This window comes from Chrysemys picta, chromosome 12, assembly GCF_011386835.1.
Source record: "Chrysemys picta bellii isolate R12L10 chromosome 12, ASM1138683v2, whole genome shotgun sequence".
In the NCBI taxonomy this organism is placed as follows: domain Eukaryota; kingdom Metazoa; phylum Chordata; order Testudines; family Emydidae; genus Chrysemys; species Chrysemys picta.
In genome coordinates, this window is record NC_088802.1 from 24,813,909 (window position 1) to 24,833,086 (window position 19,178).

A 19,178-nucleotide genomic window follows, 5' to 3' on the forward strand; every position below is an offset into this window, starting at 1 on the left:
CTAACAAAACACTAGTTTAAATTTTTCAGAGATACCTGTCCAAGGTGGTGGCCTGTTAAAATGTAACATAATAAATATAATAAAATAATTAATTATAAGCCTATATCTGCTGCCATCTAGCGGTCATTTCAGAAAATAGCTGCCATTTTTCCTGCTTAGAATATGCTGCTCCCTAGTGGACATCTTGCAGCTTCACTGACCTTTCCCCATTACTTTATCCTGTTCTGAAATCTATTGGTCAATATTCCTGACCCTTCCTCATTTCTTCCAATCTGCTGCCCTTAGTGTTGATTACGCAGCATGACAGTCTATTGCTCTGTTCTTACCCTCTCCTCTCTTCTAGAGTTAGCTGCAGTGGATGCTATTAGCTGCTGCTTTCCATCGTTGATGCTCTTGTGTTCCTGTTGGTCATCATTCAGTATAACAGCCCATTTCTCATTCCTTACCATATGCTTCCATTTCACATTCCTTGTTCCACTGCGGTACAGTTTTCCTGACTCTAATGTTGGTATCCTAGGAATGGCTTGGCTGTCTGCCTCTGATTCCCTAATTAACATGACTACAGGGATCCTCAATATCTTCGTTTATACATTGCTCACTCACATATTCCTCACTTTGGTTTCTAGAGATTTTTCCAGTTCATTACGTAGCATAGCGGTCCATTGCTCCACAAAGTTCTTTCCTCACCATTTACACTGATGCCTTCTAGTCTGTATTGTACAACTTTACCTCTTTCCACTTCCCTCTGCTGGTCACTTGGCAGTATGACTTCCCCTTTCTTGCCTTTCCATTTCTGCAGCTCTACAGTGACCACTGAACAGCATCACCACACCTTTCCCATTCCTCACCTCCTGTGCCCTCTAGACACCTACGTACACAACCTCTCATTTCTTACCTTTGGCCATGTATGGTCTATTCCATATTATAGCTGCTAGGAAATGTTCTCAATTTTAATGGAATCAATGAGCCCACAGAGTCAAAGCTGTTCACATGACCTTGTCACTGTACAACATTAAAGAGTTAAATATGGTTTGGGGTTTGGAATACAGAAATCTCAGCCTGCTTAGACTCCTCATAAGCACACTAGAAAATTCATGCAAAACATTGGAATTGTATTGATTAGTGTACAAGTTGAATCAGGAATTTGCTTGTATAACCACTCATCTCAATTAAAACTTATCTAAGTGCCTCTTTCAGAGACGGGATATTGGTTTGAATCCCTTCTTTTGTCAGAATCCTTAGTGGGGAAGACGGAGTTGTTGTGTTCTTGGATTTTTACTCAGCTGTGAGTTTTGTGGTCACTTTTCCTGCTTGTCAGAAAACAGACAAAATGGGGGAGAAGAGATGGGACAGCAAAGATGGGGAGAGGGTGAATTTTTATTGACGTTCTCAGGATTTGAGGCAGCTGGTCCATGGACAGATGCTCTGGGTTGGCAGGTTGGCCACGAGTGCTGTTGCTCAGTGTGTGGGTTCAATTCCCCAGTTTGGGACATCATCTTATTGGTCTGAGCAGTGACTTCTCTTTCATTGGTCGTTCTGAAGCTGGGCAGGGCTGGATGGGCCGTCTCATTGCACTAATGCTTCGGGATGCAGTTGGGCTCATAATCAGGTCAAAAGAGATGGACAAAGCACAGTAAAGTGCATGGTGGGGGGAGATGAGCAAGTGATGAAGGGAGCATATTGTGATTATGGAGAATGAAATGAGTGAGAGGGTGATGGAGAAAAAAGACAGGGTGCAAAGAACATGTTTGTACGTGCAAGAGGGAATGAAAGGGACAGACACACATTCTTGCCAGAGACTCTGCATGGGAAATTTCAGCTGAATTAGTTAAAATTTGCAAAAGTTATAAGTAGCTGAATATCTCATCTGGGAAGTGTCAGGCTACCTGAACTGTAGATGTTGCTATGTGCTATATACACTGCATGTTATTAAAATGTCTACACTTCTAATTAAAATCCATTGCTTATGATTAAGGTTATGATTTTAGCACAGCTATTTTTAGTAAAAGTCCATTGATTTAAATGTTCACTGTTCCCCAGAATTATGGGGTGTGTGTCAGACTAGGGGTGTCAAACAATTATTTAATGACAGACACTGAGATTCATGAAGTTAAAGCTTTATAATCCTTATGTAACAGTGTGGGACTCACCCCTGCAGTGCCTCCTGCTGGCGTCCTGGGAATTAGCTTCTCTTCCAGCCCTGGAGCACCCCCTGCAGGCTGACATCTTGCTGCTGCTGGGCCCCCGTGTCCCTCCCAGACCCCAGTGCCCCTTTCCACTGGGGTGCTGCCCCCTGGCAGTAACCCCACTGTCTCGTGGTCTCCCCCTTCCAGGGGAACCCCCACCCCCTATCCCCAACTCGCCTCAGTCTTTGGTTACTGCCCAGTCTCCATCTTGCCCCCAGTCACTGGGGCAGACTGCAGTAGTATATAAGCCATTCATCGCAGGCAAGGGGGGTTTGGACTTACTGCCTCTGCCTACCCGTGGGCTGCCCCTTGCAGCCCCAGTACCCAGTTGGCCTTCCACTAAGCCTGCAGCTTGGGGGGGTTTCCAGGCCAGAGCTCCCCAGCTCCTCTTGCCTTCCCCCAGCCCTGCTCCACCTTAGGTACCCAGGTACACTCCCAGCAGCCAGGCCCTTTTCCCTCTCAAGGCGGAGGGAGAGTGTCTCTGCTCCTAGCCCACTGCCCTCTTATAAAAGACAGGTGTGCCCTTATTGGGGCATGGCCACAGCTGAGGCTGCTTCCCCAATCAGCCTGGGGCTACTTGCCCCATGCCACAGCCCTCTCCCAGGGCTGATTTCAACCCTTTAGGGCAGGAGCGGGTGACCACCCCGCTACACTTAAAATACAAATTGTCAATATCACATCAAAATACACAAAGTTAATATCCATAAATCAAACTCTAATATGTCCTCAAGAAGCATTTTTCTTACTTTGTCCATCTGTAAATCTTGATTGGTGTTCATAGAAATATTTTTTCGGCAGTTTGTGTGTACAGTGAAATCGATGATTACCAACGCTTACCGAAAAAATCTAAATCCCTCAAAGCCTATAAATGAGCAGCTTCTAGCAATGCATTCATCAATGTGACTAGTAAGTATGTGGTTCTTTCTCTCCATTTCCTCAGAGAGAACATTTCATGTGGATAATGTTTTACATATTTGTGTAACTAGTTCATGTTAACCTAAAAAAAAACCCCAGTTAGGTAAAATTTTTGAACTGTGAAAAGTAATATATTTCCTAAGAGCTTTCCTCATGGCCTCCTTCACCTCTTTGTTTCTCAGGCTGTATATGAGAGGGTTGACCATGGGAGTCAGGACCGTGTAGAAGACAGAGAACACTTTGCTTAGGTCTTTCAGCCTATGGGTTGCTGGAAACATATAGAAAACAGTTATGGTCCCATAGGAAAGTGTAACCACGATGAGGTGAGAGGAGCAGGTGGAAAATGCTTTTTTCCTCCCTGTGGTGGAAGGGATGCTCAGGATTTTGGAGATATAAATGTAGGATGTCACCATTAAAAGAGATGGGATCAGAGAGAAAATCAAGGATAGTGTAAAAGCCAAAACTTTCATCAGATGAATGTCACTGTACGTGAGCTTCATCATTGGGACAAAATCACAAAAGAAATGGTCGATTTCATTGGGATCGCAGAAAATTAACTGACACATTGATCGTGTTGATACGATACCAGATAGGAATCCACTTATCCAAGATACAGCTGCTAGCCAGAGACAGGACCTGCTGTTCATTTGGGCTGCATAGTGCAGAGGTTTACGTATCGCTAAACACCGATCATAAGACATCGCTGCTAGGAGATAGCATTCTGTAGATGCCAGAAAACACTCACTCATGCCCGTCACCCCAGTCGGGGTATGGGCCGCCAACCACAGATCTCCAGAGTCCTTTATCCTGGGCCATTTGCTCTAGCTGGTTCCAGGTATAGCCCATTTTTTTTGCTATCAGCCTGAAGGTCGCGTCGCCAGGTGTTTCTTGGACGGCCTCTTTTCCGCTTGCCTTGGGGGTTCCACCGCAATGCCTGTCTAGTGATGTTGGTTGGCTGCTTGCGTAGTGTGTGTCCTATCCAACCCCACCTTCTCCTTCTAATTTCTTCCTCTGCTGGAAGTTGATGGGTCCTCTCCAAGAGGTAGATGTTGCTGATGGTGTCTGGCCAGCGGATCTGGAGAATCCTTCTAAGGCAACTATTTATGAAGGTCTGGATCCTCCTGGTGGTTGTTTTAATTATCCTCCAGGTTTCAGCTCCATACAATAAGACTGATTTCACGTTGGAATTGAACAGTCTAATCTTTGTTGCCAAAGACAGCTCTCTAGAGCTCCAGATGTTCTTGAGCTGTAAGAAAGCTGCTCTTGCCTTACCAATCCTTGCTTTGATGTCTGCGTCCGTGCCACCCTGTTGGTCGATGATACTGCCTAGGTAGGTGAAGGACTGCACTTCTTCCAGAGGGATTCCATTCAGTGTGACTGGGTCATTACTGATGGAGTTAATCTTGAGGATCTTGGTCTTGTCCTTGTGGATGTTGAGGCCAACCTGTGATGATATGGCTGCCACTACGTTGGTCTCCTCTTGCATCTGCTGTTTGCGATGCGAAAGGAGTGCAAGGTCATCGGCAAAATCCAGGTCATCAAGCTGGGTCCACAACGTCCACTGGATTCCGTTCCTACGCTCATAAGTGGATGTCTTCATAATCCAATCAATGACAAGGAGAAAGAGAAATGGTGACAACAAGCATCCTTGTCTGACTCCGGTTCGCACCTGGAAGCTGTTTGTAAGCTGCCCTCCATGGATCACTCTACAGTGTATGCCATCATATAAGTTCTTAATCAGGTTGACCACCTTTGCTGGGATGCCATAGTGCCGAAGGAGCTTCCAGAGAGTCTCTCGATCCACGCTATCGAATGCTTTTTCATAGTCAACAAAGTTGATGTACAATGAGGAGTTCCACTCCATAGACTGCTCGACTATGATGCGAAGCGTTGCTATTTGGTCCGTGCATGATCTATTTTGCCGGAAACCTGCTTGCTCATCTCGTAGCTGTGGGTCGACGGCATCCTTCATTCTCTCTAAGAGAACTCGGTTGAAGACCTTCCCTGGCACCGACAGAAGTGTGATTCCTCTGTAGTTGGCACAATTGCTGAGGTCTCCTTTCTTGGGGATTTTAATAAGATATCCCTCTTTCCAGTCTGCTGGAATCACTTCTTCTTCCCATATCTTCTCAAAGAGGGGGTACAGCATTTCCACTGAAACATCCAGATCTACTTTCAGGGCCTCTGCTGGAATATCGTCAGGTCCAGCCGCCTTCCTATTCTTCATCGTAGTGATGGCTTTTCTGATCTCATCTCTGGTTGGTCTATCACAATTGATTGGAAGGTCTTCGTTGGCTGGGTCAATGTCTGGTGGATTTAATGGTGCTGGTCTATTCAGGAGTTCCTCAAAGTGCTCCGCCCATCTATTCATCTGTTGTTCTATTTCTGTTATAGACTTTCCCTGCTTGTCTTTGACGGGACGCTCTGGTTTGCTGAACTTTCCAGACAGTCGCTTGGTGATGTCATACAGCTGTTTCATATTACCGTTGTATGCTGCCTGCTCTGCTTCTGCTGCCAGTCCATCCACATAATCTCTCTTATCCTTCCTAATATTCCTCTTCACTGCTCTATGGGCTTCAGCATACTCTTTTTGCGCTTTAGCCTTTGCTGCTCTAGTCCTGCTGTTATTAACTACTGCCTTCTTCTTCTTTCTATCTTCTATCTTAATCAAGGTCTCTGCTGTGATCCACTCTTTCTGCTGATATTTCTTAATTCCAAGCACTTCCTGGCATGCTGACCTAAGTGTGTCTCTCACTTTCTGCCATCTGTTGGAGATGGCATTCTGTAGATGCCAGAAAAACAAAAAAGTAATATTGTGTGATGCAGCCACTAAATGAGATGGTTCTGTTCCCAGTCAGGAAACTGCCCAGCATCCTAGGCAGGATGGTGCAGGGGTAGGAGGTCTCCAAGCAGGACAAGTTCACCAGGAAGAAATACATGGGGGTGTGAAGGTGCTGATCAGGTACAACAAGCACAACAGGAGGATGTTCCTGGAGATGATCACGATGTAGATCACCAGGAAAACCAGGAAGAGAAGGATCTGCAGTTCAAGGACATTACCAAATCCCAGAAGGATGTAGGCTTGTTAATTAAATGCCATAACCTAATTCTGTTTATCTAATGGCCCCATAACCAGATCTTTGATGTTTCAAAACCATTTAAGTGCCTAAAACCCATAGGCCCCTTTCAGATCTCAGTCTGATATTTCATTATCTCACCATACAAAGAAAATATCCATTAATGCAGAAACCCACTACCTCTGTAATAAAAAAAAAATCTGTCATTGTTTCATCTATGGGGGTATCCCCCGTCCACACTGGCAGGGCACTTGCAGCGCTGTATCTCCCTGGGTACACTGCTGCAGATACTCCACATCTCCGAGAGGAATAACAGCTGCAGCGGAGTAGCTACGACTCACGGGTGTGAGTGTAAACGCTTGCAGCGCTGTACTAATCACCTTGTCAAGTGGCCAATCCTCTCCATTGTTGTGACCGGCTGCAGGAATGTGGAAGTGTCGGTTTCAAAGCTCGTACCACAGAGAAAAGCAAACAGTTTGCAGCTTGCTTTGGGTAAGTAAATGAATGAGCAGGGGGCCGGGAGTTTGGAACTTGCAAAATAGAGAGCTGACATGTTTCAAAAAGCACTCTCTCTCCTCCCACACTCCCTGTCACAATCCACCTCACCCCCCCGTTTTGAAAAGCATGTTGCAGCCACATGAATGCTGGGATAGCTGCCCATAATGCACTGCTCCCAACACAGCTGCAAATGTTACAAGTGTGGCCACGCCACTGCGCTGGCAGCTGTCAGTGTGGACAGACTGCAGCACTTTTCCCTACTCAGCTGTACGAAGACAGGTTTACCTCACAGTGCTGTACAGCTGCAAGTGTAGCCAAGCAAAACTAGGAGAGGAGTGATGGTGAAATGATTTAATTCTATGACAGTGGAGACCATGGAAATAGATAATGATTCAAATTTTAACCTAAAGGACTGGGAAAGGTTTGTTTACCTGATGTAAAATAAAGTTGAGTCTCTGATGTGATCTCTGGAGACTAGGCTATGGGATTCTTTGGCCTTGGACAAAAAGCTGGATATGAGTCAACAGTGTACCCTTGTTGCCAAGAAGGCTAACAGGCTGCTATCAAATCCTCCCTCACTCTTCTCTTCTGCAGACTAAATAAGCTCAGTTCCCTCAACCTCTCCTCAGAAGTCATGTGCCCCAGCACCTTAATTATTTTCATTGCCCTCTGCTGAACTAACTCTCTCCAATTTGTCCACATCCTTTCTGTAGTGAGGGGCCCCAAACTGGATGCAATACTCCAGATGTGGCCTCACCAGTGCCAAATAGAGGGGAATAATCACTTTCCTCGATCTGCTGGCAATGCTCCTACTAAACCAAACGGCAATCATAGAATTCATCATCCTGGGATTCGGGGATCTCCCTGACCTGCAAATTCTTCTCTTCCAAGTGATCTACATGGCAACCGTGGCTGGGAACACCCTCATCGTGGTGCTCATTGTGGCTGACCAGCACCTTCACACCCCTATGTACTTCTTCCTGGGCAACTTGTCCTGCCTGGAGACCTGTTACACCTCAACCATCCTGCCCAGGTTGCTGGCCAGTCTCCTGACTGGGGACAAAACCATCTCAATCAGTGGCTGCTTCACGCAACTGTATTTCTTTGGTTCTCTGGCATGTACAGAATGCTATCTCCTAGCAGTGATGTCTTATGATCGGTATTTAGCTATATGTAAACCCCTGCACTATTCAACTCTTATGAATATCAGGTTTTGCCTCCAATTGGCTACTGGGTCATAGTTTGCTCACCCCTATCCTGGAGGGTGTAATTTAGTGTTCTCCCACCAGGGGGAGGTGCTGTTTGATTCATTTAGTGGGCAAAAGTCAGAGAAAGGTTTAGAGCTCTCAGAGAGGGGGCAGACAAGCCTTCCCACCCACCCCACCGCAAGACACACATTTTCACAGAGAATCAGGTCTCCCTAGGGAAAAAACTCCTCAAAGGAAATGTGGCCCCAGAAGTGTTAGAGAAGCGAATTCCTACCAGCTGAGTATTCTTCCTGGATGAGCATCTAGCTAGGCAGAAGAAGAGGTGAAAGAGTTGCACTGGGATAAATGAAAGCAGAGGAGGATTGTTCCTCTTGAGTTTTCTTTGTGTTTCTCTTGTGATCCTGACTGCTGAATCTGGAGCATAATATGAGCTCTTTTAGTGCCTTTGGTTGAGCTCAGCTTGTGACCCTGAGTACAGGGGAATCCTCCACTATCTGGTCTTGTCTCCTCAGTGCAATGGAGACTGGATCAGCCTCCTGAAGTAGCCAGCAAACCTTAGGAAGCCCAGCATAGCTCCAAAAAACGGAGTCCTTGCTCTTACTTACCTAGTGGTTAGGCTTTGGCTCTGTAGGGTTCTATTCCTGGTCAGGGAGCACAGCTATTAAATTTCTTCAATTATCACTCTCAGTTGAAAGAAATATAGCTCCCCTCTCCCAAAATGTGTTGTTATATGGTTGTTTTCTGCTCTCTCTATGAACATGAAGAAAAAGTAAGGATTATAAGAAGGGGCAGAGCTGACTAACCGCCCCTTTCATGCCACTTGTGTGTAGAACTCAAGGAATCTTTCCGTTTCTGGGATGCCCAACAATACTACAGCATAAATTTAATTCCATGCATATACTGAAGCGGTATTGTCTAACTAATAGGTGGCTTTTTTGGAAAACAGCCATCTCCACAGAGGTCATGGATTTGTCGGAGATTGGTTGTAACTGACAAAGGGGCACTGTTCATTTTTCTACTAGGAATTAAATGTCTTTGTTCCATTTTATCTGTTGCTTTGGTAGAGCGTCTACCAAAGGCTAAGGTGGGTGAAGTAATAGCTTTTATTGGACCAGCTTCTGTTGGGGAGAGACACAAGCTTTCCTGGGAGCTACATGGCTACAATGACATCGCAAACACCCATAAAACATGATCGAGTTCTTCTTTCACACTCACATGCATCACTTATTAGCCCACATACCATTTCTTCTCCACATTTTGAGGTTACCTTTTGAGTGTAATGTCATCATTGATTAAAATTCCAAATGGCCAATTAGCAAGCACCAATATAAAAACCAGCCGATTATTAATCTGCCCCATGGCTAACTCCCATCTCTGCCTTACTTTAGAAAACATTTGCACATAGACATTTGCATATAGGGAAAGTTTTAATTGTGCCTGTTTCAGCCTAGAAAGAGAGAGTGGTAAGCTAAATTGCTCAGACACACATTTCCTCATCTCTATGAAAGAAAGAATTGGCAAGAAATGAAGAAAGTATATCCAACATAAATGATTCTGAACTTTCCTTTGAAATATGAGGTGCAATAAATAAATTAGTAGTCCCATAAGTGAACTGATGTAAGTGAGAGGAAGAAGGACATAGGAAAGGACTGTAAAAGCTGGTGGGGCCATGGAGTGGGCAGCCATGGCATTTCCCCATCTGCTGCTCCTGCCAGGGGTTGTGGCTACTTCTCAGCTCCCAGTCCCCATTGACTGCTCACGCAGCTGGTCAGAGCTCCCGGGGCAGATCTGGGCCCAACAGAGCTCTCGCATAGCCCCAGATAGGTGGGTGGCCTGCTGAGGTGAGTCAGGGGGTGGAGGTGCAACTCCTTCCCTGGGCCCAGAGCTAGTCAGTCCGGCCAGGCCTTCCCCACCACTCTTAAAATAGAAGTCGAACTATGCCTATGCCCAAGAGTTTCCACCTAGAGCCCCAAGCCTTTCTACAGCACAGATGATTTGTATACACATTCACCCTGAGCCAAATTTGCAGGTTTTCTGGAGCCTTGTGAGTTCTGAGGTGTTTTAGTCTCCCTGCTGACTTATTATGAGAATAAAAGATAGACCCCAGAACTGAGGCAGAATACAGACACAGCATTATGAGAAAACAATGGTGAACCTCAAACTCCTGCAATGTGGGCTAGATAGTCAAGTAGTCAGCATCCACCAACTGTACCTTTTTATTTTTCTTTTTTTTTTTCAAAATAGCTCAGCACTGAGTGTGTTGAGACCTTCTGAAAAACTGGCCAGAAATTTAGGTGCCTAACGGGGAGCTGAATTTTTCTGAAAATCTGGCGCTAGTGGTGGGAGTGAGATCTTTTGAAAATTCTGGTCAATATGTCTGGAAGTTCTAAGAACCATCACAGCTTTTAACATTTTCTGGAACATGATGAGAAAAATAGAGATGTTGTCCTTGACTTACAATCACAATGTTTCACCTTGATCCCAGGTTTCAACAAAATTGATTTTGTTTTTATATGCAATGTGAAACAAACACCTCTCTGTAGACATTTGGACAGAAAAAAAGAAATATATATGACACTAACCCACATTGCCTTGCATGCGTAGCCCCCTGAGCAAGATGGTAGCCAGTATTCTACAGGTGGAAGGCTATGCACTATTGTTCACCCTCAGCAGTTAGACCTCAGGAATGGAAGAGGCCAATGATCCTGAGTCTCTCCAGATGGTTAATTTTGAAGACTTTTCTATAGAGCTGTGTGAAAGATTTTTGCATGAATATTTTATTTACTGAAATATTTTGATTGACAAAAATAACTTTTTGTTTTAGTTTTGTTTTAACAAGAAAACTGAAAAAAATTCACCTTGGGTCAACCTAGATTGTTATTATTATTGTTATTATAATTTTGGTTAGGCTAGCTAGCAAGCAAAAGAATAAGTGATTTGCACAGCTCTATTTGTATAAAAGGTCCTCAGTGGGAAGAGGCCTCCACAATCTGCTCTGAGGCACCTGGAAGGTTTGATTTTGAAATGGTCTCCAAAGACCTTCCCAGGATCATGAAGAATCCTGATTTTCTTTCGATTGGAAGTTGAAAAAGTCTGCTTCCCTAACCGGGAATCAAACCCGGGCCACAGCAGTGAGAGTGCCAAATCCTAACCACTGGACCACCAGGGAGGTCTTACTATAAGCTTTTGTTACCTGTCCTAGGCTTACGCAGTCTACCTTATCTCCAAGTTGTGAATCTGGTCCATTCTCTGTTGCCCAGAAAGGACAACAAGAGGAAATGAAGGAACCTCAGGGTCACAGCCTGCCCTGAGCCCAACCAAAGGCTACTGAAACAAACTCCACTTAAGTTTCAGCCTCCTACACCAGCATCACAAGAATAACACAAACAAATCTCAAGAGGAGCAAGCCTCGTCTGCTTTCATTTACACCTTGTGCAGCCCTCTCAGCTTCTTCTTCTGCCTACTTAGAGCCTCTTCCAGGAAGACACATGGGGCTGACAGTAATTCTGTCCTAAAAGCAAGGGAGGGGTTTCGATACTACCTCACAGAAGCTGACAGGAGTTTGATTCTGTGTGACAAAGCCCTGCCCCTAATTTGTCAATTCCATACACTCAGGAAGCAGCCAAAGGGCTGAACACCCCTGCTCTTCTCTCCTTGGCCTCAGCAGGTGTCCTAGGCCCTCCCCCACAAATACCTTCACCAGAAGCTGGAGGCCCAAGTACCTGCAGGTTTCCCTCACCCACCTCCTAAAGGAAACAGTCACCCCCTTCTCTGACATTTCTGCGGCCAAGTTTACTTTGAGGAGCTTCTCCCCAGGGGGACCTGATGCCCTGCAAAAATGTGAACCGTCTTGTCTGCCCCCTCTCGGGAAGCGGTGACTTTCCCACATTAGATCAGTTAAACAGTCCCTCCCCCTGATGGAAAAACACTAAATCCCCCTCTCCAGGAGTTCATGTATTTCTAGGGCATGATACTAACAAACAGCACAGAACGGAGCCGTCCGTTCACATTAAACGGCATCTCAACAGGATGATGGGGGGAAAGTTAAATGACACAACACCACTTGAGCAAGTGAATAATGACGCTCAGTGGCCCAAAAGGTTAATTGTCTTCAGGGCCGGCTTTAGGAAGGGCGGGGCCCAATTCGAACATTTTTGGTGGGGCCCCGGCAGGGATGACTAACAAAAAAAATAATGGAAAAAAAAGCCTTTCATTTCTTCCATGTATTGTTTACTTTCCATAACTATATAAATAATAAAATTATATATTATGTACATTGCATCATATATGCTGTTGATCGGTTATTAATGAGCTCCGTTTCACGTATGTGGGTCCCCGCCACTCCCTGGGGGTGTGCTAGGGTGACCAGATGTCCTGATTTTATAGGGACAGTCCTGATTTTTGGGTCTTTTTCTTATAGGATCCTATTATCCCCCACCCCCTGTCCCGATTTTTCACACTTGCTGTCTGGTCACCCTAGTGGTGTGCACATGTGTGGGTCCCAGCTGCTCCCTGCCCCCCTCATTGAAGCAGGTGTGCAGGGTTACTGCCCTGGGAACTGCAGGGCACCAGTGGACATGGGGCTGGCTGGAGGCAGGGCAGGGGCTCACTGGAGGTAGGGTCTGGCTGCAGGCAGGGCAAGGGGTGCGGGGCTGGCTGGAGACAGGGGTGTGTGGGGCTGGCTGGCTTTGGGCAGGGCCGCAGGGGGTTGCGGCAGGGGTTGCCTGGAGACAGGGCAGGGGGTGCGGCAGAGGCTGGCTGTAAGCAGGGGGTGCAGGGCTGGCTGCAGGCAGGGCAGGAGGGTAAGGCTGGTGCGGGCAGAACAGGGGGTGCAGGGCTGGCTGGAGACGGGGCTGGCTGCGGGCAGGGCAGGGGGTGCGTGGCTGGTGCGGGGACGGGGTGCAGCAGAGGCAGCTGGAGCCCCGGCCCTTTAAATAGCCCCCGAGTCCCCCGCTATCCCAGGGCTGTGGGGGCTATTTAAAGGGCCCAGGGCTCCCCTGCTTCTACCGCCCCGGCCCTTTAAATAGCCGCGGGAGCCCTGGGGAAGCAGCGGGGCTCCAGTGGCTATTTAAAGGGCCGGGGCGGTAGAGGCAGCGGGAGCCCCGGACTTTTTAAATAGCCCCCAGAGCCCCGCAGCCCTACCCCAGGGCTCCAGCAGTGGGGGTCTGGTAGCAATTTAAAGGGCCTGGGGCTCCGGCCCCTGCTGGGAACCCTAGGTCCTTTAAATTGCCCCCTGGGGAAGCCGGGCCACCCTGGTACAGCGCACCGGCTCTTGCCGGTACACCGTACCAGGGCTTGGGCCCGGGGCCCGATTCAGGGGAATTGGTTGAATTGGCCTAAAGCCGGCCCTGGTGCGGCTATGGCCACAGAGCCGCAGGGAGGGGAACCTTGAGGTGTGGGGGCTGGGTGGGTACTGGGAGTTCCTCCTGAAGGGACGGGGGTTGGCCAAGGTCACTCAGCCCCGGGGTGTGGGAGGGAGACAGGCTGAGGGCACTCAGAGCCCCAGGAAGTGGGGGGGGGCGAGGGGAGGGACTGGCCAGGGGCACTCAGAGCTCGGGGGGGGCTGTCCGGGGGGGCACTCACAACCCCAGGAGGTGGGTGGGGGAGGGGCACACAGGATTTCAGGAATTCCCTGGCAGTGAAGAGCTGCTGGCGGCAGGGAGGAGCCAGCCGTGACAATCCCCACTTCGGATCCCTGGCTGGACTAGTGGCTATGGGGGCCCATGGCCAAGCTGCAGCGGAAGGTGACCTGAAGGAAATGCCTCGGCCTCGGCCTCCGGCTAGGAAGGGCCTGGGCCAGACAAGGACCCACCGCGCAGTGTCCCAGCTCCCTGCCCCACACCTGCGGGGCACGGCCCCTCCTCTGTAGGGAGGTTGGCATGTACTTTAGTGCTGCTTCCTCCATCCCCAAAGGCCTCTCCCAGCCAGTCTCTGGCAACCCCTGCCGTTCAATACACACATTACCCTGCTGTGACATACCGGGGGGGGGGGAACCCTCGGGGATGGGGGGGCTGTCACACAGCTGGGCAATTTAACCCGGCTGGGCCGGCGTGACTGTCTCCCTGGAGCTGGGGTCTCAGCCTGTTAGCCAAATGGGCTCGTTTTCCCCCTGGAGCTGCCCAATTACCCCAAGGAGGCATGGGAGTCTAGAAGACGGCTTCAAGTTCTTTATTGATCAGTCAGCTGAGCGGGTGTCCCCCTCGACTCATGCCAGAGGGAGGAACACACCTTACAAGCACAACTGGGCTTCTTTTATACAGAGAGACAAACAACTTAGCGTGTCTAAATTCTGCTAACCTATGCATTGTTTAAATTCAGTTCTAGTAGTAATCAGGATACATCTGTTTAGCTTCCCGTCCTTCACATTTCTTTCCCAGGGTCCGTCCAACCCCCTCCCCTTTTCCATATATCTTCTATACATCCTGTATACGTGCAGCTTCATGCATGGGAAACGACAGTGAGAACTGAGATAAGCATGTTTACTGGGATAACAAGCAGAAGCCGAGATAAGCATGTTTTTCAGTTTTTGGGCCTAACAAGCCCAGGTGTCTCTCTGCCCTTCCCCCAAGTCGCCCCCGGGCAAGGTGGGAGCGCCCCAGGTTGGGTTCCAGCCCCACATTCACACCCACAAGTGCTGGTGGGTTCCAATCCCAACTGAACACGCCCACCCGGCCCTAGTGCGGAGCAGAAGGGCCCAGCGCTGCCCCACAGACCCTCTGGCTCTCCAAGCCCGCTCTTACCCATCACCGCAGCACGTCTGGCTCAGGCTGAACGCTGCTCCTCTGTGCAGAGAGGCTGGCACTTCTCGCTCCTGCCGTACGAGGGGCAGGTGCTGCTACCGACTGCTCCCCCTAACCCCCGCCCTGCTGCGCTCTGGGGATGCTGCCCTGCTGTGGAGCTCTCAGGTGTCTTGAACTGGAATTTGTTTGGAGAGAAACTGCTAAGGAGCCTTATCAGCCCCGAGCAGAGAGTACCTGGGAGCCTGCCTGGGTCGGGCGGGTCTGGTACAGCCTCCCCCCAGATAAGGCTCTTCCCTGGACCTGCCACCCATTGGAATCTGGAACGATTCCCTCCGAGGTAACACCCGGGGCAGCCAGGGCAGGGCAGGGCATGGCCTGCTCCCCTGGAGTGTTAGGGCTTTCAGGATTCAGAGGTGTCCGCGGAGCAGGTTGTGATTGTACGTTAAAGCAGCGAAGAAAGTTGTGGGGGCAGAGGAATTGGGTGCTGTGGCCCCCCCATGCCTGGGGCCTATTTGAAAGGCAGCTGTCACACTGTCACCTTTATCGGGAGTGCCCACTACACCCATCTCATGTAGTCCTCGGCACGAGAAGGGGGAGCATGTTCCCAGCTGAACGGCGTTCGTCCAGGACTCACCGACCCCTATTCCAGGATGGGGGAGTGACCTGAGAGAGAGGTCACCATGTAGCCTGCAATTATCAGTGGCTTCTGGATTCCTCTGGGAAAGGGTTAACCAGGGGCTTAGTTTAATCCACACTTGGCTTTCTCGGCAGTGCTGGACTCTGGTGGCAGGGAGGGGTCCAGCTCGCACCCTTTCACCTGGCAGGGAAAGTGACCTAAAGGTTAGGATGTTCTCACAGGCTATCGTAGTTACTGGGACCTTGGCAGGGAGGATTGGTGGCTTGTGGGGCATCGGATACCTCCCCTCCTCCTAGAGCTGTGCAGTAACCATAGGGTTACCATTCGTCCGGATTTACCCGGACATGTCCTCCTTTTGTGTGCTAAAAATAGCGTCCGGGGGGAATTTGTAAAGCACTCACAATGTCCGGGATTTCCCCCTCCCCCGGCAGAGCGAGCGGCTGGGAGGGCTGCAGGAAAGTCCCGGGCTGGACTCCGGAGCAGCTTCCTCCTCCCACCCCCCCCCTCCCTGCATTCTGAGCCGGCCGGCAGCTCCTCCTCCTGCAGCCCGCTCTGGCAGCCCTGTGCAGGGCCAGGGACCGGGTTTTGTGTTGTGCAGGGGAGCTCAGCCATGTGTCCGGCTGGCACAGAGCCCAACACCCTGTTCTGAGCAGCAGGGTAAGGGGGGGCAGGAGAAGGGACAGGGAGGTTCTGGAGGGGGCAGTCAAGAAACGGGGGGGGGGCTTTTGGAGGGGAGTGGAGAAAGTTTTGGGCAGTCAGGGTACAGGTAGGGGGTAGGGTCCTGGGGGGCAGTTGGGGGGGGTCTTAGGAGGGGGCAGTTAGGGGACAAGGAACAGGGAGTCTTAGGTAGGGGGTGGGGTTCTGGAGGGCAGTTAGGAGCAGGGGTCCCAGGAGGGGGCAGTCAGGGGACAAGGAGCGGGGGGTAGGGGGCTGGGAGTTCTGGGGGGGAGCTGTCAGGGGGCAGGAGTGGGGAGAGGGATCGGAGCAGTCAGGGGACAGGGAGCAGAGGGGTTTAGATGGGTTGGGAGTTCTGGGGGGGCTGTCAGGGGGCAGGAGTGTGGAGAGGGATCGGAGCAGTCAGGGGACAGGGAGCAGAGGGGTTTAGATGGGTTGGGAGTTCTGGGGGGGGGCTGTCAGGGGGTGGGGAGTGGTTGGATGGGGCGTGGGAGTCCCAGGGGTCTGTCTGGGGGTGGGGGTGTGGATAAGGGTTGGCGCAGTCAGGGGACAAGAGGCAAGGAGGCTTAGATAGGGAGTGGAGTCCCGGGGGGCAGTTAGGGGCAGGGGTCCCAGGAGGGGGCAGTCAGGGGACAAGGAACGGGGGGAGGGTTGGGGGTTCTGGGGGGGTGGGAAGTGGGAGGGGCAGGGGCGGGGCTAGGGCGGGGCTCCTCCCGTCCTCTTTTTTGCTTGTTGAAATATGGTAACCCTAAGTAACCAGAACATTACCCCTGCGAGGAGAGGGTTTCGGGGACCCTGGGATCTTGGGAGCCAGGGCTTCTCTCAGCAGCCTGGAAGCCCAGGCCCCCCATCAGCCTGTCAAGCAGGTGGGCAGGCGGGCTAGCTGGCAGGGAGCCAAGCAGCTTTCCGTGTGAAACCTGCCTGCTTTCTGTCTGAAGGTTTGTCCAAATCGACGTGTTCCCACGAAACATTTGGATTTTGACAAGCTGGCAATTTCTGATGGAAAAACAGTTCCACTGGCAAATTCTGACCAGCGCCTCTCCTGACCGCACAGCTCCCTGCATCTTTGCTGAGCGTGGAATCAGAATGGACTTGACACAGGTGGTTGTGCCCTGGGATGCCATCTCAGCCCAGCTCCCCCAGTGCTCCGGCGCTCACATTCTCCTAGTGGTGACGTCTGACCCTGGGGAGATGAAAGGCCTCTGCAGGTTGTTTCCTGCAGTGTGAGCTTTGGCTGCAGGCTTCTGTCCCCAGCCATGCCAGGAAGGAATCTGTCTAGCCAGGCTGGGCGTCCTCCCTCATCTGTGGTCAGAGGTCACACGGGCCCTTCCAGTGACAAGGTGGCAGCATCTGGCCCTGGGAAAACAGACATCTGCTGTGTGCTCACCCCAGAGATTTCTTTCTTTCTGCAAACTGAAGAGGCCTCTCTCCTGTAGCCTCAGCAGAGGCTGCGAGGAGGCCAGCAGGCCCTGTGGCCCCCCCGCAGACTGGGGGAGGCCCTGACCAGTAGCTCTAAAGGCCAGAAGACCCCACAGGACAGGTGGGGAAGGGGACTGTGATGTTACATTGCTGTTCCATGGTTCCTTTCTCCTCAGCTGAAGAAGAAACTGAGCCCTGAAGCAAGGCACCAGACTGGCTTGTCCGTGCGGCTGACCCAGTATTCACCAGAGGGGGGAGAAGGAACAGTGAGGCTGGTGGGTTCCTTCTTCTAAAAAGAAAACAAATCAGAGCATGTTTTTACATCCGGCTTTTGACTCCCCGGCCAATGGGTGCGATCATTCCACGTAGAAAAGTCAGCCTGTAATGCCCGGCTCCTGCTGGCTGCTCCGATGGAGACTCCACTTCCCCTCTCCTCCCCGTAAGGCAGGGGAACTGCCAGCCACTGCCTGGTACTGTCTGCACCCAGCAGCAACACTCCTCTGCCTCCCGCTGCCCTCTCCTCTGCTGAGGTCCCCCGTGCCCTGCCCTGGCACCCTCTCTGCTATGGGGTCAGACACGCGGGGAGAGCAGGGCAGGTCTGTGCCCTCAGCCTTGGGGCTCTCGCACAGAGCTCTGCCCGCAGGCCCAGCCCTGAACATCATGGCGTCAAAGGAACTTCTCCCACTATCACGGCAGCTCCTCCTGTTGGTGCCCAAAGCCCGGGACTCGCACTCAGGCCCTGAAAGCAGGGCCGGCTCCAGGCACCAGCCGACCAAGCACATGCTTGGGGCGGCACCTGGTAAGGGGCGGCCAATCTTGGGGTGGTGAGGTTTTTTGGGGGGAAGGGGAGTTTGGTCGCTGGGGGTGGGGTGGGTTGTTTTTGTTTTGTCGGCTGGGCGTGTAGGGGGTACTGGGGGGGTGGGATTCGGCAGCAGTGCTCCGGGCGGGGGGGGGGGGTGGCGGCACGGCGGGGCGCTCCGTGGGGGCGGGGGTGCTGTTTGGCAGCGCGGCTCGGTGGTGAGGTGTTTGGCGGCGCAGCGCTTGGCGGGAGATATGTGTGGTGGTGGGAGGGTTCAGCAGCACGGCGCGGCGCTCTGCGGGGGCGGTGTTTGGTGGCGCTCGGTCGGGGGGTTCGACGGCACGGCATTTGGCGGCGCTCCACGGGGTGGGTGTTCAGCTCCGCGGCGCTCCGCGGGGGGTTGGGGGGGTCGGCGGCGCTCCGCGGGGGGTGGGTGTTTGGCGGCACTCTGCGGGAGGGGGGTGTTTGGATGTGTGGCGCTCCTCGGGGGGCTGAGGGGTTTGGCGGTGTGGCGCTCCACGGGGGTGGGGTGTGTTTGGCAGCGCTCCGTGGGGGGGCGGTGTTTGGCGGCGCTCTGCGGGGGGGTGTTTGGATGCGCGGCGCTCCGCGGGGGGCTGGGGGGTTCGGTGGTGTAGCGCTCCGCGGGGGTGGGGTGTGTTCAGCAGCGCTCTGCGGTGGGGGGGTGTTCGGCGGCGCTCCGTGGGAGGGGGTTGTGTTCGGCGGCGCTTTGCGGGGGGCGGGGTGTTCGGCTACGCAGCGCTCCGCGGAGGTGGGGTGGGGTGGCGTCGTGGTGCTGAGGGCGTGTGTTATGGCGGCGCTATGGAGGGCGGCACTCTTTATTTTTGTTTGGGGCGGCAAAAAAGTTAGAGCCAGCCCTGCCTGAGAGTTGGGAACGTTGCAGCACAGCCCAGCCCTGGCTGCTGGGAGAGGAAGGCCACCCCACCTCCCTGGCTGGGAGAGTTGCCGTGATCCCCCCATCTGCCAGCCCCAGCACTGTCCTCTGCGCACAAACCCTAGCCCCCAC

At 51.5% G+C, this 19,178-nt stretch overlaps 1 non-coding gene and 1 pseudogene across 1 annotated transcript; one reads left to right on the plus strand and one right to left on the minus strand.

Annotated features, from left to right (window-relative positions):
• Positions 1-7,479: 7,479 nt before the first annotated feature.
• LOC135974560 (olfactory receptor 6N1-like) overlaps positions 7,480-19,178 on the plus strand; it is a 157,651-nt pseudogene continuing 145,952 nt past the window's right edge.
• Positions 10,982-11,053, minus strand: TRNAE-CUC (transfer RNA glutamic acid (anticodon CUC)). Its single transcript has one exon. It is a non-coding gene; the product is annotated as a tRNA-Glu (tRNA).